Source organism: Urocampus carinirostris, chromosome 14, assembly GCF_059441175.1.
Source record: "Urocampus carinirostris isolate Australia breed hairy pipefish chromosome 14, RoL_Ucar_1.0, whole genome shotgun sequence".
NCBI lineage: Eukaryota > Metazoa > Chordata > Actinopteri > Syngnathiformes > Syngnathidae > Urocampus > Urocampus carinirostris.
The window spans coordinates 34,602,622-34,627,965 of NC_142362.1; the positions used below are offsets into that span (position 1 = coordinate 34,602,622).

Genomic DNA, 25,344 nt, shown 5'->3' on the forward strand with positions numbered 1-25,344 from the left:
AACATTCGTTTCAGTGTAATATTGAGATGAAACCTAATGCCTCCTCTTATGCTGTCTGGTCCAGTGCTTAGGATCGGCACTCTCATCGAATTGCATTTAATCTTTTAATGTTTTGCGATTTTGGTCAACAATATTTTTCGACTGATCAATCATTGCACAGTAACTATCGTACAACTTAAACGAAAATATATTGTTATGAGGACAGTAATACTGACAAAGATTCATTATAAGCAAAGAAGGCCAAATGTTCACAAATCCAACTGTTGGCTGACTCAGTGTTGGGAAATTCATACATTCATTCATTCATTCATTCATTATCTGCACCGCTTATCCTCAGTAGGGTCGCGGGGGTGCTGAAGCTACCCTCAGGCAGTGGGCAGGGGACACCCTGAACTGGTTGCCAGCCAGTCGCAGGGCACACAGGGACAGACAACTTACTCACTCTTTCACACCTAGGGACGATTTGGAACAGCCAATTAACCTGACTAGCATATTTTTAGAATATGGGAGGATATCGGAGTGCCTGGAGGAAACCCACACGAGCACGGGGAGAATACGCAAACTCCACACAAGAAGGTTCGATCTCAGGACCTCAGAACTGTGCCGCCGTGCTGCCCTGTGTTGGGAAATTATAAGGCTAAGTTGTGACGGCAATATAATTTTGCTACATATGCTACACACTCCCTCGTAAAATTCAGGCCCTCCTCTAACTAATCCAACATCCGATTTTAAGACAAGTAAGTATTTTTAAAATGTATGCGCAAAATCCATTTGTTGGTCATTACAGACATGTGGAGTCTCATGATAACTTTCGATTGGAACTTTAATCATTTTCCACCCACGGCAAGCTCATGATGTCACTAAGTGACGGCGAATTCGGGCCAAGTTCCTCTCACCTTCTCTTTTACGCTCATGCCCTCTTTAGCCGTCTCCCTCACTTGCATTTGACGTCCATCTGCGGGTTCAGACCAAGTGAAATCGCGCGGGGATTTTCATTGGCTGAGCTCCACAGCAGAGCGAAGCTAATTGGCCAGCTGGGGCCCAGCCGGTATTGTCGCTGGGCAGCAGCCAAAAGATTGGTCGAGTGGCGGGACACTAGTCGGGCTGAAAGTTACGCTAAATGTTCCAATGGAGCTTTTTGCTCAGGTTAAATTTTTTTCTTGAGGCTGATCTGTTATGCAAGTGACTTTTTTACTATAATTCCATGCATTTCTCCGATCTGCTCCATGAAATTTGGACAGGGTTTGTACAGGTGCTTGAAGTGTGTGAGAATGCTTGAATATTCAAGGTTTGAAAAGTGTGAATTTTGGGTTAAGTGTAAATAATTGAAATCGTTGCCACGTTTCCAAGAAATCTGACTCGATCGACTACGCATTAAACTGAAAAAAATAAGTCTGCTTGAAAATGACGCTCTAGTGGCGTCACTTTGCCATTGCATTTCTTTTTCTTGTTTGAATAATGGCAAGTGGCATTAGATAGATGGACAGATACTTTATTCATCCCCTCAGGGAAATTCACATTTCCAGCAGCATCCCTGCGCTGAGAACAATACAATAATAAGCAAAAAGAACAAATCCCCAATGTGACGTGTTAATACCCACTGTAGCGTGTTATATAGAGTATCTAGATAGTGCTACACAGATTACACATTGCAATAAAATATGGTAATATGCAATGTAGGGGGTGTGGTTTAATGTGGGCCTTTACTCCGCCGGTTGGAGTTAAAGAGCCTCATGGCATGAGGAAGAAAAGATCTCTTCAGTCTGTCCGTAGTACAAGACAGTGACAGCAGTCTGTCGCTGAAGCTGCTCTTTTGTCTGGATATAATGCTGTGTAGTGGATGTGATGAATTGTCCATGATTGACCGCAGCTTTTTCAGTGCCCGTCCCTCAGCTACTGTTGTCAGGCTGTCCAGCTCTGTGCCCACAACAGAGCTCGCTTTCCTCGTCAGTTTATTGAGACGAGAGGCACCCTTCTTCATGACGCTGCCTCCCCAACACGCTGCCGCATAGAAGAGGGCGCTTGCCACAACTGTCTCATAGAATATTTTCAGGAACTTTTTGCAGATGTTGAAGGAGGCCAGCCTTCTGAGGAAGTAAAGTCGGCTTTGACCTATCCTACATAGAGCTTCTGTGATGGCAGTCCAGTCCAGTTTATTGTCCAGCTGCCCACCCAGGTATTTGTAGGTCTGGACAAATTCTACACATTCTCCTTTGATGGTTACAGGAACTGGGTGAGTTCTAGTTCTCCTGAAGTCCACCACCATCTCTGTGGTCTCGGTGGTGTTCAGGTGCAGGTGGTTTGCGTCGCTCCATAAGCGGGACGCGCCGAGTTTGTATGGCATTGTCACGTGAAGCGTCATCGCCCTCTACGCGACCAAGATGCCAGGCACTAGAGATATTGGAAAATTGGCTCTGAAATAAGTTAAAACATTCTAGAATTTGGCCATGAAAAGGCATATGATCCCAGTAAAGAACCAGTAAGCATTTATTTGATCTGTTCCTTTGTCTCCCTTTTCAACCTCTTTTAAGACTTGGCAAACTTTACATTGGCACATTTCCTCCATTATAGAGAAGCCTTGACATGAGACCCTCCATCTAGCTAGCCATTATCCATACCTTATTCTTATTATGCGAGGTTTTTGCAGCTTTCCCAGGTGACCCCCAATACACCACTTTACCACAAGAAATCAGCAAACGTGCTCCCCTTAAAAAAACTAGACGTGCAAACTGAAGTGAATACCCCTCACTATTTGGTTTTGTGAATGTACAATTTGGAGCTTTTTTATGTAGTTGACAACAAACTCCTGGTTATAACTAGATACTATGTAGCAAGGGTGTCAAACCTGTTTTCACTAAAGGCGACTTCAACCCAATGGCTGCCGCCAGTGGGCCTGGTGTAACCTTTAAAATGTAACTGCATGTAATTGAATGGTATCTAAAATACAGGTAACTTTTCCATGTAAAATAACTCTTAATTCATGACTTCCAAGTTAAAGATCGTGACAGTTGCATTGTAAGAAATGTAGCTGTAATTACAAATACATAATATATTATACACCGAATACAAGAACGATTACCAAATATTAGATATTACTTTTTAGATGGTCATACATGTTAAGTACTAGTGGGCCACATAAAATGATGTGGCGGGCCACATTTGGCCTGTGGGCCATGAGTTTGACACATGTGCTATACAGCATACATGATGATTTTATTTCTATTCATGAATTGAGTGGTGCATTGATATGTCCCAAAATACTGCTGAAGGTGTCATTAATAATATTTAATAAGAATCGTAATAATAACACAGTAGTCATAAAATATTGTTCTGTGTTTTAAGGGTGGTCATTTTGCTTCTTTTATTTGTTCCTTTAAATGTTCTTCTTTTTCTTTAATTTTAACTTATTTTTGGGAGTATGGAAGTATTGGAACACATTTTAAAAACTAATAAGAATTAAAAAAAGAATGAAAAGTTATCTCCCGGCCCAATGAGTACATTTTCCTTGAACACATTATATTTATTATGCAAGTGAAAATTTTAAAATGTATTTTTTGTTCATTTGTTATCCCTGAAGCCCAACAAAATCCAAAATCCATGCTGCCCTTAGTTGTTTATGTGCTTTTCAATTTTGCCATTTCATTTTCTTTCTGTTGTGGTTGCTCTCTACATTTTGTTTCTCACCTTGTAATATGGTTCCACATTTACCATTTCATTAAGTAGCAGAGTGAGATAATCTAGACTGAGGAAATGAGAGTCGGAGGTTAGTCACCGTGGATTAGTCTGGTCCGAGACTTCAAGCACTCCTTTCCCACTCTGGAGATAATCATAGCCAGGTTAGCCAGGAAATTAAGTGAGTGACTTTCAGAGGCTTTCTAATCCCCACCATGCTCTCCTCTTACATTTCTGTTCCATTCCCACAACACTTTTTTTGTGTTTTCTTTTCAACATTTCATTTGATATGGTCTGCAGCGAGGAGTTTAGAATGTTATAATGGCATAAGTCAATGGATTCATATTTTTAGTGCATATTTAATATTCGTATTTAACCAACTCTACAGATTAATCATCTGTCGACCTTCTGGCATTCAGGCTTGTATGTTTAGAAAGGTCTGGCCACATAGTTCATTCGCACATCAAACAAAAGGCTTATTGTGCTTGAGCTTTTGCGCTTTTAAAAGGCATGTCAACCAGCACAAAACGGAAATGTGTGCCTCTATTATCCACATTGATTTGCCTTGTGTGTTTTCCACCTATAAGCTACACCCACTCAAAAACAATTCTGAAAAAGTAGCAAAGAATAGGTTTACTTTTAAATCACGTGACAATACATGTGATTCAAATATAATTCTGAGAAGGCGGAAACAGTCACTGCTAGTAACCGCAAACAATCAACTGTAGAGGAAGTAAACAAGTCAAATACCATCTGGTCATTAACTTGATTATTTTTCTCAGGAGACAAGTTCAGGGTTGCTTGAAATCCTTGAAAATGCTCTTCTTTTAGTGTTGTGTTTTCAAGGATCAATAAAGGAATTGAATTTAGGCTGAAGTTTGCAAACGCTTGAAATTGTGACCATGTTTACGCATCATGTCTGCTTCAAGATGATGCCAACACTGCTCTCTGGTGGCTTTGCTTTGATAATGAATTTTTTCCTTGCCTCATGATTAACAGCATCGCACATTAGTTTGTATAGCATTGTCCTATAGAGCGCCATCGCTCCCTAAGAGTCGAGCCCGCTAATTAATTTTGATTTTATTTGATAGGCGTAAGCTACACCTAAACAGGGCACTATAATATGTGTATTTGTGCAGGGAGTTCGTACGAATAATGGACATTTATTATGGGCCATGCAAAAATATAAGGTGGAGTTCCCAGTCGTATATTGTAATGGGAAGTACTTCCTGAAAATGTAAGCTATATCTTACTGGCCTTTTTATCCAACACCTACATGGGGAGAGACTTGTCTCAAAATTGTTTACTCGGGTATTGTTAAGATCTGGGGCAACACGGCGAGGCAGTGGTTAGCGCATGTGCGGCACAGTTCTGAGGTCATGAGATCGAACCTCCTGTGTGGAGTTTGCATGTTCTCCCTGTGCTTGCGTGGGTTTCCTCCGGGCGCTCCGTTTCCCTCACACATTCCAAAAACATGCATGTTAGGTTAATTGGCCGGTCCAAATTGTCCCTAGGTATGAATGAGCGAGTGAGCTGTCTCTGTGTGCCTGGCAACCGGTTCAGGGTGTCCCCTGCCCACTGCCTGAAGACAGCTGGGATGGGCTCTAGCACTCCCGCGACCCTACTGAGGATAAGCGGTGCAGATAATGGATGGATGTTCAGATCCACAAAATACATTCACAATTTACGCAAGCTCTCAAAATCACATGTCTTGATAAATGTACTGGAAAGATTCATATGCTAATAGGGAGTATTTGTGACTTTGCAAAATACATGATTCAGACAATTTCTTTTCTTTCAATGGTACTAGAGAAAATTGAAAATTTGGCTTTGAAAGCCCTTAAAAGTGCTTGAGTTTGTCCATGAAAAAGTTGTATGACCCTTTTTTATGTTTCGTAGACATTTAACATGTTTGAGTGCCACGCGGCTGTAAGGAGATGTTAACCCGTATCATAATCTTAACATAAAAATTGCTGCTTTCAACCCATATCATAAATTTAACATAAAAATTGCTGCTTTCAACAAGAAAAATGTAACTGGCTTGCGCTTGCTTGAGTCGCTCAGGAATTTAATGCAATTTTAAATTTAAAGCAAACACCTCCATTGCCACATTTTGTAATCCAAATGTACACAAGTAAGTCATTAAAATACAACACTATTTGGTGACCTCGGATGGGAACACTGGCTGCAAACCTGCTGCACTGTTAAGCCAATTTTAGCTCATTTTTACCCTACACCTATACGACATGGAGAGATTTGTCCTAAAAAATGTGTCCTAAAAATAAATATTTTCATGATTTTCCAAAGAAAAAAATCATGTCTTGATAAATGCACATTCAATATTAAAAATGCATATATAAATCGCAGACATGTTTATGGATCGGCAAACTACATGATTCACTCCAGATTTCTTTTATCGGTACTGGAGAAAATGGAAAAGTGCTTTTGAAAGTCATTAACAAGTGCTTGAATTTGGCCATGAAAAGGTGTATGAAACCTATAAGTTAACCTAATTCCGTGTTGGCAATTGACTTGCCCTAGGTATAAAATGTAATTTTTTTTGCTATAAAATGGAAGTGACTCGATATACAGGCAATACCAGCAGCCAAGCCGATACAATATGATGTAATAGGTCAGAGGTATGAAGAAAACAATGCGTTTAAAAAAAATGAGAAAAAGAAATGGACACCATTACACCACCAATCATCTGAACGGGTAGGAGAGTGAAATGTGTTGCTTCCATCGTATTATAGCTCCATCCCTTCTGTCAAGGTAGACACCTGCTACCCTTCTCTGGATGCAAAAAAAAGATCAGTTTCATATTGTAGTTTCCTCTGTGGCAATGAATTCCTTTGTGTCAATTTCTTTGTGACTGAAAGGTGGGGGTTGCATTTTTTTTCCTATAAGTGCTATGCTCTAGTACAGTGGTTCTTTACTCATTCAATGTCAGACGTTTTTTCTCAATGACAATGCCAGCCACTTTTTGCCATTTTGACTCATTTTGATGGCTTTCAGAAAATTTTGTTCTACAGCTATATAGGCGTAGGACATGGTAAAAGAAAGCTTGAACCCTCATCTTTTTTTTTTTTTTTTAAGCTTTTACCATTGTTTAGTTAACAACAGTTAACAATTGCTAAGTTTCTTGTGAAAACCCGTTTCCAAGAAAACTTCTGAAAAAAAAAAAAGGTTTTTGTAAGAATGCATTTTAAGTAGCACTTTCAATTTGGTCCTTTTTTTGCATGTGTGATACCTCCGGTATCTTTTTTGTAAGAACACTAACCTGATGCATGTATGATGCATGAACATTTGGTCACCATGGCGATCACATTCCCCCTGGCGATTGAACTCCTGTAGACCTGCACGGAACGTCATCTCTTTCTGACCAGATGATCACAAACTATTACTATTTGTCCATATTTCCTAACTCTCGCCACACTTTTTCAATACGCTTACTTACCATATTGGGCTGTCTACACAAGCCCATTCACTGAAAAAAGGAAGTGGGTGTTCTCGATGCGTGGACAAAGATCTGATCAAAGCCACTCCTGCCTTTTCATGGAGATTTATCATACTGAAACCATTTCCAGAGGCTTGATACTCACCTATGAGGAGCGCCAAACGCTTTATAATAGAAATATGTCAAGTTCATGTTTATACGAAATTACATGGCCTGCCTAGCCATAATTGACTGCAGATGATCCCATGACATTGCTAGGCAAATCTGTGCAGAATTTAGTGCAATATGGGATAATCCAACGTGTGAATATCATCATACTACGTCATTGTAATAATTTACTACATATTTCCATCCATACTATATCGAGCAAAAAAAGAAAAGGGTCACAAAGATATGTACAATATGGATTCTCATGTATCACGGAACAGGATGGTATAATTTGCAATTCCAAGTTGATCAAATCTAGCCTCACATCAGCAAAACTAAATGAACACTTTGAAAAACTGCATTAAGATGGGGACTATGAAAACCCATTGCTCGCTGACTTCAAGGTGAAAAGAGCCAGATTCAATGATAAGGCCCCTCTGCTTGGGAATTGTACCATTTACAAACCGATCCTCACAGCATCGTATAAAGCTGCGTACATGATTGCAAAGCAGGACAAGCCACACATCAGTGGTTAAACACTTTTAAAAAGCCAGCTGTGGTAAAGATGGCCAATCTGATACTCGGAAATTCATTTTTCAAATGACACCTTCAGCAACAGAATAGAGCAGGCATGTCAAGTATACGGGCCGTGGGCCCGTCAAATGATTTAATCCGAGTATGTCAAAAGAAGGAATAAGTCTGTAGGTCATTTCTATCAAAAGTTATGATTTTATTAGTAAATCTTTCCAAATGCTCTCTCTGACCGCTAGAGAGCAGTAAAAGATATACTTTCAGATTTAGTAAGCCGCCCAGCCTAGTAGTTTTATCTAAAGTAGTCTAATCTTATTGCCCATGCACTGCTAAAACATTTATTTGGTACTTTTTATTCATTTCAAACCAGTACGACAACTAAACATACATTACATTTTTCATAGCTTCCACTTGTGTTTATAAATCGTGGTGTGTTTGGGCAGGAGTAAAACTACATTCACTCAACTGTTGAAATAAAGCGGTTAACGCATTAATGCCAAGATCCTTTGTCATCCATGATTATAAGAGTTAGGGTAGACTACTAAGATAGGCTGAATGATAAAGCATAATACTGAAAAGTTACAGTAAGCTAAATATTTTAGGTTGATATTCTTTTACTGATCCGGCCTTAAAGTCTAGAGCCAGCCCCAGATCCAAACTGAGTTGGACATCCCTGGAAAAAGGGCATGAGTAAAACCATATTGGCTCAAGTAGTCCCAAGTCTGAGAAAAAGGCATGTATCTTGAATTTTAAGAATAGATAAAAACATTATTTTTCACCAAAGTAGTGTTCGGAGAACACGCAAATAAAACTGGTGGGTTTCTGTAGCTCCAACAGAGTTAATAACTACTGCTTCTGTACTTCCAGCTTGCAGTGCGTCGCCAAATAAAAATCCAATAGTGTTTTCTACCATGGAGCTGATGGTACTTTTTAACTTAAGCCTGCCATTTTTGCTGCCTCAGCCCTCTCTTCCGTCATTTCTGTATCTCTTAATTGTCCAGCCTTAAACTTCTACCGCACCATGCTTACTACTTTACTTCTGTTCCCCGGAATCGTGCCTGGAATTCACCTCTCTTTGTTCCCCTTAATCCCCCAAGGGGATCTTTTTGAAGTTTGGGGAGAGACAGACAGACACATTCAGGGGTCCCCATTACTAAGTGGGGGTGGAGGAAAGGATAGACTAGCTCGGCAGCAGGAAGGAAGCTTAGAGAAAAGTAAATTATCTTTCTTCACTTTTAACTGCACCCCTTCCGCTGATCCCTCCCTCTATAGCCGTATATATTCCAGCATCACCTCTGACTCGTGTTCTTTTCCTGCGCTTATCAACTACCCACCTTGCAATTTCAAGGACAAGCTCAGCTGTTGAGAACACTATGGTTTGGAAAGATCTGTGTGTGAGAGTTTGAAACTTACGTGTTGGTATAGAGATACACAGTTGGTATTACTGGGTGTGTATTAGTTATCGTGCGTTGTGCTCAATTTTCAACAGGATTTGGAGCAGAGATTAATCCTATCTCCTGTGCTAACACTTTACCTTCCTTCTTACTACGTTTTTATTTTTTTTAACCATTTCCGCACTTTCTTCACTCTTCACTTCAACCAACATTTTTTTTTTATATATGTTACTGGAAAATAATCCGTCAAAGCAATGCAATTCTAAGTCCCATCCATCCATCCATTATCTGCACCGCTTATCCTCATTAGGGTCGCGGGGTGCTGGAGCCCATCCCAGCTATTCAGGCAGTGGGCAGGGGACACCCTGAACTGGTTGCCAGGAAGTCGCAGAGCACACAGAGATAGACAACTCACTCGCTCATTCACACCTAGGGACAATTTGGACCGGCCAATTAACCTGACTTGCATGTTTTTGGAATGTGGGAGGAAACCGGAGTGTACTGAGGAAACCCACTAAAGCACGGGGAGAACATGCAAACTACACACAGGAAGGCTGGTAGCTGAATTTAAACCCATGACCTCAGAATTGTGCCTACTACTCATCTGCCGTGTCCCCCCTCATTTTTCTATATCCAAAGAGGAGGGAAAAAAATCTAATTCATCGATTAATCAAAAAAAAAAAAAAAATCCCATTCATTGATGATGAAATTAATCTTTAGTTGCAGCCGTAATCAACATATTGTCTTTAGATGAGTTTGGCAGCATAGAGCATTTTGTAAAGGGATTTTTGAGTTGACTCTAATAAATGGACACCACTGACACTCTTTGCATGAAGTAGTATTAATTGTATTCCCTCAAGACTCGGTCGGCTTCATGCGTTGAGAGGAATTGACCTTCTGGAGTCTTAATTGTACCACAAGTTAAACTGCTGTGACATTTAACTGCGCTCCAGCATTAACTGGTGGCCATCTATTCGAGAGCGTCACTGACATTTCAATGAGGAGACATTTGTGGACAAACATGCCTGGTGTGCAATGTTAACGATAGAAATCTGAAAAATCTCCAATTTTCACTCATCTTATAGTGCCTAGCAAAAGTATTGGGCCCCTAAGAACTTTTTGTCATATTGCCACATTTCAGCCTTCAAACTTAGCTAAAAAACTGAAAACATTTACTAATAATTGACAATGTGTGAGACACAATGCCAAAGGGGAACCAAATACATCGTATTATGTAATCACAATGAAAAAGCTGAAATGTAGGTTTTACCAATATTGCTCCCCTGTTCTCTCAGCTCAGCCAACTAAGTCCAGAAGTGTCCTGATTACTTAAGAATGAGCCAATGTCTACATAAAAGACTAAATGACAAAATGCACCTATGTCAATAAGTCTTCAGTTCAAATGCATCTAAGCAGACATTGTGTAGCATTACTGTATGAAAGCATTATGAAGATCAAATAACACATATTTTGCAACACCTTTTTGTCAATTTCTTATTTGTAAGCACAATATAAAATGTTGCATAATTTTGAGTTTTTTCACGGTTGCTTCCATATATTGTTATATTGTTGATTCTTAGAAAAGTTTCAAGTATGAATGATGGCAATATGTCAAAATCTTTTTGGGTGCCAATACTTTGCAAGACCCTGTATATGATGATCTTTGCCTCTGCTATATTCATCAGGGATGCAAATTTTTGCTGAGTGCCATCCTCTCTCTCTCTCAGGACTGCCACACCCTGCCGTCTCACTAAGTGAGATTTTACAGTCCAATAGTGCAAAGTGACCTTAATGGCATCTGCCTGCTGTAATTTCATGGGCATGTTGATCAATAGCAGTGACTCAGCAATCACTTTGCCAGGTGCTGAGACTTCGAGTTTCAAAACTTGAAGCCAAAAAGCCTTGCAGTCTTCACTTTGCGTGAACGTGAACATACTCAGAAATGGCACCCCTGCATGTTGCTTTATCTCTTCCACATCCAGTAAGTCTAATTGGAGTGGTTTGCAAACGTTGAGTGACATTTTGGGACGGTAGAAAGAGGAAAAATAGATTAAGAAATAATATACAAGATTATTTTATGGATATACTTATACTGGATTAAATATCCATCCATCCATTATCTGCACCGCTTAACCTCAGTATGGTCGCGGGTGTGCTGGAGCCCATCCCAGCCACCTTCGGGCAGTGGCCAGGGTAAACCCTGAACCGGATGCCGGACAGTCGCAGGGCACACAGAGACAGACAATGCGCTTGCTCATTCACTCCTAGGGACAATTTGGACCGGCCAATTAACCTGACAAGCATGTTTTTGGAATGTGGGAGGAAACTGGAGTGGAGAGGAAATCCACACAAGCACGGGGAGAACATGCAAACTCCACACAGGAAGGTTCAATCTCATAACCACAGAACACGTGCTAACCACTGCGCTGCCCTGCTGCCCTGGATTAAATCTATTTAAGTGATATATGTCTTTATAGCATGTAGGCACAGCTATAGACCTGCGTCATTAGGTTTCGGCTGCAACACATACGGATACACAGCCAATGTTCCCTCTAAGCTGTGTGTGTGCGTAATTGCGCACTACCCAGAGCTTTTCCGCGCACAAGAAAATCTAGCCAGCTCACAAAAATGAGGGCTCGAAATTGCTAATTAAAAAGCGAATTAAGTCAAAGTTACAGTCAAGTCATTTTTATTTGTATAGCCCTAAATCACAAAGAGTCTCAAAGGGCTTCACAGATTATTACACTATATTACACAGACTATTTTTCAGCCGACGAGAAGAGTAGGTTATTCATATGCTATGGAGTAGAAGTGAGTTTTAAGCTTAGATTTAAACATTTCCACTGAGGTTGCAGATCGGATCTCAGGGGGAAGAGCATTCCACAGCACCGGTGCCCGGATGGAGAACGCTCTCGAACCAGCAGAACACTTCTTTGCTCTTGAGATCACCAGAAGACCGGCACTCTCAGATCGTAGGCTTCGGACCGGGACATAGGGGGAAATCAGATCTGAAAGATAAGAGTGAGCAAGTCCATAGATAGATAGATAGATAGATAGATACTTTATTCATCCCCGTAGGGAAATTCACACTTCCAGCAGTCTACCCCGTTGTTTATTAACAGATTAACATGATGCCCTAGGGGTGCTTGTAGCGGAGTGGATGACGTCACGCCAGTCCAAAAGTTCGACATCCCTGCGGCAGATGGAAATCTTTTCTTTGTGAAAATCCAGGGATACACCACCTCGTGTTAGCAAGTCCGCCTCCTCTCCGATTCCCCCCGGCTTTCTTGTCTCTGTATGATTTTGTATAATACTAAGAGAACCTTGAAATCACATTTTGGCTAACTGGGAGCCAATGCACGTTAGCCAAAATCTGTGTTATGTGATCGGACTTTTTTGTCCTAGTTAAAAGCCTCGCTGCGGCATTTTGTACCAGCTGAAGAGACTTGATTCTAGACTTCGGGAGACCAGAGAGTAGTGCATTACAGTAATCGAGACGGGAGGTAACAAACGCATGAATTATAATTTCCGCATCCGACTGAGACAGTATTGAACGGATTTTAGCAATGTTACGAAGATGGAAGAAAGCGGTTCTAGTAATTTTCTTTACATGCGTTTCAAAGGATAGATCAGGGTCAAATATGACACCTAAATTTTTAAATGAGTCACTCTGTGTGATGTGACATTTGTCAATGTTCACAGCAGTTTTTGAGAATAAGTCACGGCATGTAGATGGACCAATGACTAACATTTCGGTCTTTTCAGTGCATGAAGGTAAAAGTGCACGGGTTCCCCTGACACTGTTTTCTAAATGTGGTAATTTGAAGTCAATGTCGAAGTAGAACGAAGTTGAGTAAAGTGAATAGAGTTTTTCAAGAACCAGCTTCTTCGGCTCGGCTCACTAAAAAGAATTGGCTCTTTCGGGTCCCAAACGGCTCTTCTGGTTATTTTTGCTTCTTTAATCCCCGCACTACCAAATATTGTGTAAAATTTCGCACAAAATGACTTAAAGGAAGGGGGGGAAATAGAAAAAAAATGAAAAAAATACCAAAACAAAAAATTAGTGAAAAGCCGAGAAAAAAACGAAACAAAAGGAGAGAAAAAGAGAAAAAAAGAGCAGGAAAAATATAGAAAAAAGCCAGAAGAAAATAAAAAGGCAAATAAAGAGAAAAAAAGGTAATAGAGAACAGAAAAGCGAGAAAAAAAAGTAACAGCTTGGAAAAAATAAACGCAATGAGATTTTTTTTAAAAGGAATTTTAAAAAAAGGAGATAAAAAACAGGGAAAAAGAAAAAAATTTTGTGTTGCATTCAAATAATTTCCAATTACATCAAGTTAATCTTGTTGCCAGCATTGTACTTCCACTAAAAAATGTGATTAACTACAGTTCTGTATTGTGCAACCAAATACATAAGCCCCCCAAAATGTTAGAATTATGCGACAAAAGATACCAGGAATAAAAGAAATGGAAATCTTGTGAAAGAATTGTAAAAACAAATTACGTTTATAGGCCCTGCAACCTTTGCAATCGTACATTAGTCAATTCATTCAAAAGTGAAAAATAATTTTGCATTGCCGGAAACGCAGCAAAATGTAACTTGATGTCAAGTTTTGGACATGTTTGATAATGATTTAGTTGCCACACTTACGGTTGCTCACTGTTGTTTCAAGCGTTGCTCACCGACTTTGTGTGAACGCTCAGACCCGTGGAAAATTAGAGGGAACATTGTACGCAGCACCAGTAAAGTTTAAACAAGATGTGTTTTAAGTAAGCTAACCGAGAGTGTTAGCTTTTTCAGGACAACGCAAGTAATGCGTATTAGAATATCCCTCTCTTTACTCGAGGGCTACGTGCTAGGTATTTCAATTCGACACTGGAAGATTCAGAGCAAGATTTTGGTATCGCTATTAGGATGTCCAGTCGGTCATTCTTACCAAGTCTTTAATCAGTAAATACATAAATTGATTTAAATGTAGTTTTGCACTTACACCTTGAGCATGTAAGCATGTATTGCGGGTTCCCTCCTCTGCGAGTTTTCATCAAGAATTTTGTCTTCCAGTCTTATTGGCTAAATCACAGATTCATTTGAGGCTCTGCAAAATAAAAAAAAAATCACACCAGATTTTTTCTGTCAGTGGTACCGGAGAAACCAGAAAATTGGCTTTAATGTCCTTAATAAGTACTTAAATCTGCAGAAGAAAAAGGTGTACGAACCCTGCTTGGTGGACTAACTTGTAGTCTGCAGAGAGGCCACAAATAAAATTGAGGACTGCACCTATGTGGATTAACGGCAAGGTTGTACGTTGAGTCATAAGAGCAGATTTGTGCCCAAGGAGCAATGTACATGATTGCACACCCGAGGAGCATATAGATCCTAATTAAAAGTGTGCACGGAGCGTGGATATTTTGTAGCACTCCCAGGACCGCGCTGTTTCGCTTAAGTAGCGCGAGATTGGAGCGAGAGAGACAAGAGGCCACAAGTGTTCTAATTGAGATGCTCCATCCATGTCAGTCTTGAAATATCATGTGAGGATTCTGCAGAAAAGAAGAAAAATGAAGCTTTTATTGATGACTCTTTCCATGCTCACTCTGCTGTGAAATGTCACTGGACCGTTTAGCCGAGCGGCGCTTCGCTCCAGCTTCAAATGTCTGTGACAAAAAAAAAAGTACTGGGGTAGAGGAAAAAACTGGCTATTTTTGTTTGAATTATTTAACAAAGATGTTTGTTATCAATGGGTTATTAAAAAACAAAAGTAAATTATCTTTAAGTGGTAGATTGTACAAAGACACCTTATTTCCTTAACTTTCTTCCTCGGCTTCCTTACTTTCCTTCCTTCCTTACCTTCTGTCTTCCCCAATTCCTCTCTTCCTTTCCTTCTACCCTTGTTTCATTCCTTTCTTCCTTCCTCCCTCCCTCCCTGCCTTCCTTCTTTTGTTCCTCCCGTCTTCCTCTGTCCCTTTCCTCTTTCGTTCATCCCCTTCTTCTACTACCCCTTCTCCTTTCTTCCTCACTTTCTTTTCTTACCCTCCTTCCTCAGCTTCCTTCTACCTACATAATTCTTCCTTCCTCCCTTTCCATTCTTCTATTCTTCCTTTTCATCTTCCTTTCTTCCTGATCTTCTTGAGCTTCTTCAGTTTCTTTCCCTAGCTGCCTTGTTCCTGGACTCCTTCCTTCATAACTTTATTTCTCCCTCCTTGATTTCTTACCATTGTCCACTTCTTATCAAGCTCTTACTCTCCCACCTTCCTAATCTCCCACCCTCCCTCCTGCCATTGTTCCAACCCTATTATCCACAACTCCACCATTTACTCTAATGTCCTTTGGTTTCATTTAAAAGTTGGCTCCAAAAATATGCTTAGCTCTGAGAAATTTGTGAGGGGATTGGGGTTCTGAAAAAAATAATATTGACATGTACTTAGTGTCATAGATACTTGTGTCTTGACCAAGCTAAACATAATTTTCATGAAAAAATATATAGTTTTTCCCCAAAAAAAAACGGATTTACCTCATCTCCAAATTTAATCAACATATAAGTACGGGGTTTATGCAGGTGATTGAAATCCTTGAAAATGCTTGAATTTTAATGTTGTGTTTTCAAGGTCTAGAAAGTGCTTGAGTTTTGTGTGAAGTACTTGTAAATGCTTAAAATGGTTGCTATGTTTTTTGGCAGTCTGATTCGATAGACAACGCATTAAATGAAGAAAAATTTAAAAATGTTAACACTGATTGCAAAAGAGGTGCCTAAAAGGGAAAATCAAACATCTCTTGAAAATGCTAGAATTTGAATTTGTATTTTCAAGAATTGAAAAGTGTTTGATTTTTAAGTACTGTATTTTCCGAACTATAAGGCGCACCTAAAAGCCTTTATTTTTTTCAAAAACTGACCATGCGCCTTATATATGGATCAATATTAAGTCGCAAGGTCTCGCAACAAAGGCAAGCAGCCGCCGACTAGATTTTTCCTTGTAGGCGATGTGGTCCATGGTGTATGCTGGGATACATATGCCGGCGTTTCATTTCCCAGCCAATGTGTCAATCATCATTTGAATCGATCACTATTGGCTAAAGTAATTCGGAGGTAAAGGGGGCGGATCCTTTTTATCATTTACAGGCTCGCATAGGCTAAAGAGGCAAAACAAAGCCTGCAATTGGCCGAAAAAGATGAATGTGAATAGCAAGTTTGGTTGTCTACGGCATAGAGTAAACATGATTTACCATTCTGTATTTGTAAATATTTTACTCTCCTGGATTAACTACACTCACGGATGTAAGAGGACCATGGTTGCACATTATTATTGAACGCAACGACTTCGGTGAGCTACTCCGGCTATATATTTTCCCAGTATCTTGTTTCAGAGTGACCTCGATGTTTCTGTGATGGGTCTTTTTTTAAATTAAACTCAATTCCAAGTGTTTATTGTCATATGCACAGTAAAGTTGCGTAGCAAAAAAGAAAATAGAAACTAAGGAATGGTTGGCATTTCTCGAAGACCAAGACTTTAACCTTCCGAATGATATTTGGAACGATGCATTTGAGTGACATCGTACGGACACCGCATCCGCACGTGTCTACGACTCGTATTTGCTTCTTTGCAAGCTTTCGGAATGTTAAGGGGGTAATAAGTTTGATTGAACTATCTGACTGTTTTGTCCACGTTCCCATTGTAGCGCCTTATAATCCGGTGCGCCTTATGTATGGAAGATGATAGGACCAAAAACTATTTTTTGGGGGTGCGCCCTATAACCCGGTGCGCCCTATAGTGCGGAAAATACGGTAAAATGCTTACAAATGCTTGAAATTGTTGCCGTGTTTCTTAACAAATACGCTTATAAATGACACAGATACTGCTCTCTGGTGGCTTTGTCATTGCATTTATTTTTCTTTCGTGATTAACAGCAGCTGGCATTAGTCCTATGAAGTGTCATTGACACTACAGGTGCATGCTACACCTTAACAGGGCACTATAAAACGTGTTTTAGTGCAAGAATTATGTATCAATTATGAAAATATATTTTGGGCCATGCAGAAAATTAATGTAGTGTCTCCCTGTAGTAAATTGTAATGGAAAAAAACTGCAACTGGAAATGTTAACTTCATATTACCATTATGTTATCCAACACCTATATAGGGAAAGATTTGTCTCGAACATGTTTACACACGTAATGTTCAGATCCACAAATATATTTGCAATTTAATCAAGATCTAAAAATCATATGTCTTAAAAATACACACACCAGATTACAAATTGCATATTTAAAAAAGGTGTATGAACCCTGTAAATATTTACTGTTGCCGCGTATCATAAATAATAAGATTTCTGGTGGTGTACATGAGGTTGTCTACAGGACTGTGTTTATGCTTCACGGGGTCACAGTGAGTTCTGATTATGTGCAAAAATGTGCAAAAATTGTGTATGCAAACAATATCTATCTATCTACCCTGGTCATATCCCTCGAGAGGGGTGACCGACAGCAAGACAAACACATACACAAAACAAAAGAAAAGGAAAAAGCAGCAAAAAAAAAAACCCAACAAATTTTGACCATGACCAACCGAAATGCTCAAACAAGTTAAGCACCTCGGCACCCAAGTTGGTCATGCTTTCGTCCCTCCAGATGAAACGGGACACAAGAAAGCGGCCATGTCACTCGGGTCAGGGTGACACAACACACTCTTTTGTTCAACAGCAGGACCTTGACACCTTTCACTGGTTCACCCCTGCCGCATCATACGGGTGCCCTGCCCATCCTTTAGAACACGTTCAAACATCTCACTATCCTTTTTACAACACCCCTCCCCTCATTCCTATCACCAACAAGAGCTCTAGCTTCCACTAGATTTAGACCTCTTTCCGTGATTGCAATATTATTTGTTGAAACGAAGAACTGTTTTCAACTATGACTTATTAGTGTGACTAGCCTGGCTACATTAAAATGCAGCAGGTAGTGTTAGGCTTGTGTAACATCACGTCTGTGGCCTTGTTATTGAAGATATTTAACGGGCGTTTAAAATGCACATCTGTTGATTCACGCCATACTTCAGCAACTCAAAGGTTTACATTCCTGACATGCATGTGTGTGTTTTTGTTTACACGATCTTTCCTTTGGCATTAAACAACCATCTGTGCTTTGGTACCGACACGTTTTTTTACCGTACGATTTATCTTTAGCTGGAAAGCACAAAACAAGAATGTGACGGTGGGAGAAATAACACACACACTCACGCACTCACCTCCTGCTGTTGATTGCCTTCACTGAGAGTGTTACAGTGTTTGTTGCACATTTGATAGAGCCAAAGCTTTTCTTCGAACAATGGATTTTTATTTTTCAGTACGAACACAAAATCGAGCTCGTGAGTGAGACGTAATAGTATTGGCCTAATTTGTCAGACGAAATATTTTAAAATAATGATAATGGAACAGTTTTTGATCGTGAAATTCCGTGCACCTTCCAATTCCCATTAAGTTGTGTTATTTTATATTATTAGCTTTCAATGTTAACTATTGATTCTTTTAAAGAAAGATTAACTCAATATTGCCAACTTTACTACTTTGCGACCAATGGCACTGAATGTGTTTATTAAAGTTTTTTTTTTTTTAATTTGTTGCTGTCCTCCAATAAGAACTTTATTCTCTGGTGCGTTTGTTTATCTTTTTGGAAGAGTGTACCCTGTACATTAAACTTGTTCATAATAACTGTTGGGAATGTGCAAAAACAGGCACCTATTTGATTTCCAATTTGTAATTATACTCCCTTTTAAATCCACCATAACACCCTCGGTGTTGACCGAGGATTTGACCAGGGCTGCCATTTTTAGAGTGCATTAGGTTTTATGACCAGTGATTAATTCCAGCCTTATTAGAAGTTTACACGTTTTTTTCATGGGCACATTTGGTTATGTGATAATGTTACTGTCATATTGATTAATTTATTCTGTTTTTAAGATTGGACACCTGCAAAGCAGATTGCATAGTATGCGAGTTCGTTATTTGAACTGTCGTGGTTACTGATTAGTATCACCTGTGCCCGCTCGTTTGGCACCAGCCGCTGCGGGCTACCTGATTGGTTCCCTGTCCCTTTTTAAGCCCTGTCCTGTCACTCTCCTGTTGTCAGTCTGTCAGCAAACCTCTGTTGTTACAAGGCAAGCATTTTGACCCTGACTCCCGCCTGTCCCGTTTTTGCACCCGTTTTTGCACCCGTTTTTCCACCCGTCCATTCCTGATCTCCCCATTTGTCTCCCGCTCCGACCTGTTTTTGATCCCGACCACGTTTGCTGTCCTTTCCCGGCTATCGACCCGTTTTTGATCCTGACCACATTTGGGCTCTCCTGTTTTTTTCCGTCTTCGACACCACAATCTCCCGGTCCGGAAGATCCACTTCCGCATTCGGAACACGTTCCAATTCTGTGAGCGGCTTGCTACCCACGTCCAGCGAGCACCGGATTGCGGGCGCTGCCTTTCCCCTTTATCTCAATAAACTTGTAAGAGACGTTACGCGATTGGGTCTACCCTTTGTGTTGGACGTGACATGAACTCTTATTGCGCACTATTGTTCGTTGTTTCGACTATTATTTACTGCTTACATCATTGTCACTATCGGCCAATTATGTCGCCGTTCCTTGATAACCACACCTTTTAGGTACAATCCTATTTTGTAACATTGGAGAAAAACAACAGGCTATGACAGGGGTAGGGAACCTATGGCTCTTTTCATGAGTACATATGGCTCCGAAATAAAATGTGACAATTGCACATCTCTCTGTAGCGTTCCAAAGTCTAGTGATTTCATCCCGATTTTGGTACATATAAAGCCGAAGCAACTTAGTGCAGTCTACACTGAATAGTAAGATATGCTTATCGTTAGCAGTAATTTGTGACATTTTTACAAAAGAACTTTGCATGCACATTGTTTTGAAACCGTTATTAAGGACAAATTTCATGGAAAAGAATTGCCTCAAAACTCTTAACTTAAGGTGGAAGACAAATTGTAAATGGCATATTTACATTGATTTGGGACACGGGATTTGGCATTATTATCATTTCATACATTTGATAAAATCATCAAATGACACACGGTGAAATAAAATGTGCTGAAGATTTTTTTGTCTGGAAATATATGATGATACTCTCACAATTTCTTTTTAAAACATTTTTTTGCTTTTATGGCTCTTTGGGTCAAAAAGGTTCCTGACCCCTGGGCTATGAGGAGGGATTTTAGAACTGGTTGCAATTTCCTTTTTGGAGTTTGGGGTCTCCCTCTTGTTCTCCAGGCAAGTTCAAAACCCTATTGATGTCTTCTTCCCTTAATTTTAGTGTGCTAAACTTTAATTCTTTCACATGTGAAATTTGTTTTTCTCTTTCTCTTCGTTCTCTTTTTTTGCCTTTTATTGAGTGTTTACTTTGTAAATGTTATCATGGCATAGCTAGGTAAAATGCAATGGTAAAAAACAACAGCAATAAAGTAGTGAGCAGAGAAAGATCTTTTTTTCTTAATTATTTGTTCAGGCTCATCACATTATCCAAAGGCGATGTCCGTAACTTTTTGCCACTCTCTGTCGCCATTTACTGGCTTGAAATCATGATCGCAGCCTCAATCAGCTCATTTCTCAAATACTAATAAACTCTTCTTTTTTCATATTTTTGGGAGTTGAGCAACTTGGGTTGAGCATGAAATTATTCTGCACACTTCCACGCCGCATACCTGCTTCCTAATGTGTTGCTAGCAGGGTTCCCGCGGATCCCTTGAAAAGTCTTAAAAGGCATTGAACTCATTATTTTAACTGGCATTAAAATGTCTTAAATCCAATTTTAGAAAGTTAAAAACACATTTATTTTTATATTTGTTTGAACTAAAAATATTGATTAACATTATTTGACTTTTTTAAATAATTCTCCGATTTACTTTTGTGGCGACATCGCGTGACCACCGTAGCAGCTTTCAAAACGGTAATGTTGTTTCAGCCGGGCCTTTCAGAGCAGATGCATGTCTTCTGCTAGCCACAATACACATGTCAACTTCGGTAAGAAACGCCTTATTTGGACCATGCGAAAGTGTACTTTTATTGAGTAGGAGCTGTCTGGCGAACTTTTTTTGCCATGGCTCAAAGCTGTGCCAGGTTGTTTTAATTATGGTTTTATTTCAAAAGGCATTTAAAAAGTCTTGAATAAACATGCCGAAAGCTGTATGAACCCTGTGTGAGTCCTGGAACAGCTGTGCTAAAAGTAAAACCAACAGGCAAAAATGATACAGGCTCTTTAAACTCATTATTAACCCAAAATTATGGAGAATATACTTTTTAAAGACACCTTAAACAATGCACCCCACCTTTGAACACGGCTCGTTTTTTGCACACTTTACAGATACATGCAGAAATGTGAAGAGACCGAGAGGCCAACTTTTTTTTTAATATGATCCCTTATTCAACAAAAAGTAGGCGGCACAGTGGTTAGCGCATGTGTGGCACAGTTCTGAGGTCATGAGCTCAAACCTCCTGTGTGGAGTTTGCATGTTCTCCCCGTGCCTGCGTGGGTTTCTTCTGGGGACTCCGGTTTCCTCCCATATTCCAAAAACATGCATGCTAGGTTAATTGGCCGGTGCAAATCATCCCTAGGTGTGAATGAGCGAGCGAATTGTCTGTCCCTATGTGCCCTGCGACTGGCTGGCAACCAGTTGTGGGTGTCCCCTGCCCACTGCCCCAGGATGGCTGGTATGGGCTCCAGCACCCCCGCGACCCTACTGAGGATAAGCGGTGCGGATAATAAATGGATGGATGGATGGATAAACAAAATGTTTGGCAGAGTTGCCAATGACACGCTTTGGCAATATTTTCACGTCGCAATAACTTTTTTCTTTTACGCACAACTTGTTCAATGATTGCGCTTTACATTATCTGTTGGGCCTTTTGTAGGCGCATACCTTCTAAACGACTTTTCATACATTCGGCGGGCTTACTAATTGCTGGCCTGACAATTTTAAACTTGTTGGAAACACGTTAACATGTTTGTTTGCCTTGCGGCATTCTTCAGGATGGCGAAACTATCACTCAAGCCCTGGTTAGTGTGAAATCACTGGGCGTAAACTGAGACAAATTTACTGATGTATTCAAAGTTAATCACTGTTGTACTAATCTAGCCAGGCTCGACCCATTAATGTGATTAAACGCAGATCTTTTTTCTTTCTTTCCTCTCCGACACCTGAATCTGCCTGCTGTTGTCACGCTTATTATCACCCCGAATCGTCACCCTCACTTTTGTTGTTAGATATTGTAGTCCCTCACTCTTTGCTATGTTCTCACTCCTCCAGCTATCTTGTCAAAATCATATTGTCAATGTTCCCAATACCTCGCAGTGCTGTCAGGCCCCGTCTTCACCCCATTCTCTCTTTTTCCGTTTATAAGCCACCTCTCATGTCTTTCCTCCCACCGCCCGCTCGCTCAGTGGCTTCATTATAACCCTTCTATGCATTTCAACCGCTCTGGCTCATTTACTTCTCATTCATGCAATCTCTCTTTTCTCCTTTCTTCTCCAACTAATACCCTTTCATTCATTCATTCCACATATCCGCTCCCCGCTAATATCCCGCGTCTGTCTACCTGAGATATTAGAGCTATAAAGACAGGTGTTCAAAAGAAAGCGGGGCCCGCAAATGTGCTTTATATCCCTCCTGGCATCATTCCCTTGAATACAGAGCGAAGGGGATGTGTGATATCTCACGCTCAGACCCTTTATATGTCGACAATATTACCTTGAGTCGAAGGAAGAAGAAACTAGTTCTCTATAAAACCTCCAAACCTTTCTTTTTTCTTGTTTAGGAGACGTGCAAATACTTCACCCATCTCTGTGTTGTGTTATTTTGGATTATATGCTTATATTGTTTGCCATTTTAAAATAGGGCTAGACACACCTTTAGTGCCACATTGAGTTAGAAAATTTGGTATAAAGGCTGTGAGGGGAAACAAGTGGATTTAATTGTTCGATCCACCGAATACATTAATGCACATGGGCTTGTTAGGCCATTGTAACTCACATTTGGTACACATCATATCCCAGTTCAATTTTTTTACGCCAAATTGTGTATTTGTCTCTGGTTTTACTTATAATACTGTTGTTGGAGAGTGAGGAGAAGAAAAAAAAAGTTCTCAGAAATTGTAAATTCATTGTAAATTATTGTACATATTGTGATTCAAACAATGTGATAATTTTTAAATGGATTAACATCCATCCCTCCATTATCTGTACTGCTTTTCAGTAGGGTCGCAGGGGTGCTCGAGCCCATCCCAGCTATCTTCGGGCAGTGGATAGGGGACACCCTGAACTGGTTGCCAGCCAGTCGCAGGGCATACAAAAACAGACAACTCACTCGCTCATTCACACCGAGGGACAATTTGGACCGGCCAATTAACCTGACATGCATGTTTTTGGGAATGTGGGAGGAAACCAGAGTGTCTGGAAGAAACCCACGCAGGCACGAGGAGAACATGCAAACTCCACATGGGGAAGCTGCGGTAACTGAACTTGAACCCTAAATCTCATCGTGGGGCTGCGCGCTAACCACCCAGCCGCCATACCGCTTGGATTAGCAAATGATTCTTATAATATTATAAAATATAATATTTTGTGTACATGATTGATAGAAGACGCATCCAAAGGTATTGTGGATGGACCTTTTTTATGCCATTGGCTTTAATCTGTCATCCCTTTTTCAGGTGATTTGCTCATTTTGTGATCTGATGTTTCTTGCAACACGATTGATGACATAAAATATGTGAAAAACATTTAAAGAAAATATATGCGTTTTTATTTATGGGCATAAAAAAACATGTTTTGCATTTTACATATTTAATTCAGGCAAAAATGAAAATCTGTTAAATATTTTTTAGAAAAGCATGGACTGTATGCATTTATGCATTTCAAAATGAATCATTAAATCACATTGGTATTTGAAAGAAAATAAATTTAAAAATAAAATCCCTTAAAAGCACAAAATTTGCATACAAAACTCCAAATGCAAAAGAGCTACTCCAGAAGTTATTTTTTTCATTAAATTTGTTAGATGTCTTGATTAAAAAAAAAAAGAAATTATACTTGAGAACAATTGCAAGTAAAGAAAAATGTAGCCAGCTACTTGAATGTTTGTCACACTGGGAAAAGATTGGCACCAAATAGACACATTTTATTAGTGGTACATTTTGAAAAATATTTTATATATTATCATATTTTTAACATTCTCGTGTGGCGGGCCAGATGAAAAAGCCTGATCAGCAGAGTGTGGCCCATTGGACGTAGTTTGCCCACCCCTGTTTTAAAATGGCGGGAATTGCCAAAAACAATTTTTTTATGTAATTGGTTCGATAAAAAAGAGCTATACAAATTTGATTGAGTAACAATATTAGGAGACAAAAGAAAACAACAACGAAAAATATTAGAAATGACAAATGAGTGTGCAGTGCCTTGCAAAAAATGCTCAATAGTCTTGAGGTCTGGAATTTGCTTGGCCAGTTCAACACCTTTATATGGTTCGTTTTAAACCATTCCATTGCGGATTTGGCTTATGTTTAGGGTCGTTGTCCTGTTGTAAGGTGAACCTGTGCCCCATTCTCAGCTCTTTTGTAGACCCCACAAACGTATCTGCCAGATTCGCCCTATGTTTGGCTCCGTTCATCTTCCCATTAACTCTAACAATCATCTCAGTCCCTGCTGAAAAAATGCAACCCCAGCGCATGATGTTGCCACCACCATGCTTGGCTGTTAGAATGGTAGTTTTAGGGAAGTGCATTCTTAATCTTATGCCGAGCATAACACTTTGCATTAAGCATGAAAACTTCCATTTTGGTCTCATCCGACCATAAGGACCTTGTTCCACCTGTTATTTATGTCTACCAAGTCGCTTTTTTAAGTACGCCAAACGGTTCTTTTTAAGATATTCTTTCAGAAAGGCTGTTCTCTTGCCACTCTTTGCCGTCCATTGGAACCACCAATAGTGTATGAGTGGGAAAAGTGAAAGAAGAGAAAGAGCAGTGTTTGGCAGACAAAGGCTCTGCAATGCTTTGATTTACCAAAAAGAAAGCCACGGCAGCAAGCGAGTGAGTCAGGAAGCAAAGGGATCAGACATACTGTGTTACCAAAACATTTAAAACCTTTCCA

At 39.9% G+C, this 25,344-nt stretch overlaps 1 protein-coding gene across 1 annotated transcript in view; it reads left to right on the plus strand.

Annotated features, from left to right (window-relative positions):
• Positions 1–25,344, plus strand: part of LOC148353277 (partitioning defective 3 homolog B-like) — a 246,345-nt gene that overhangs the window by 190,103 nt on the left and 30,898 nt on the right. The window lies entirely within an intron of this gene.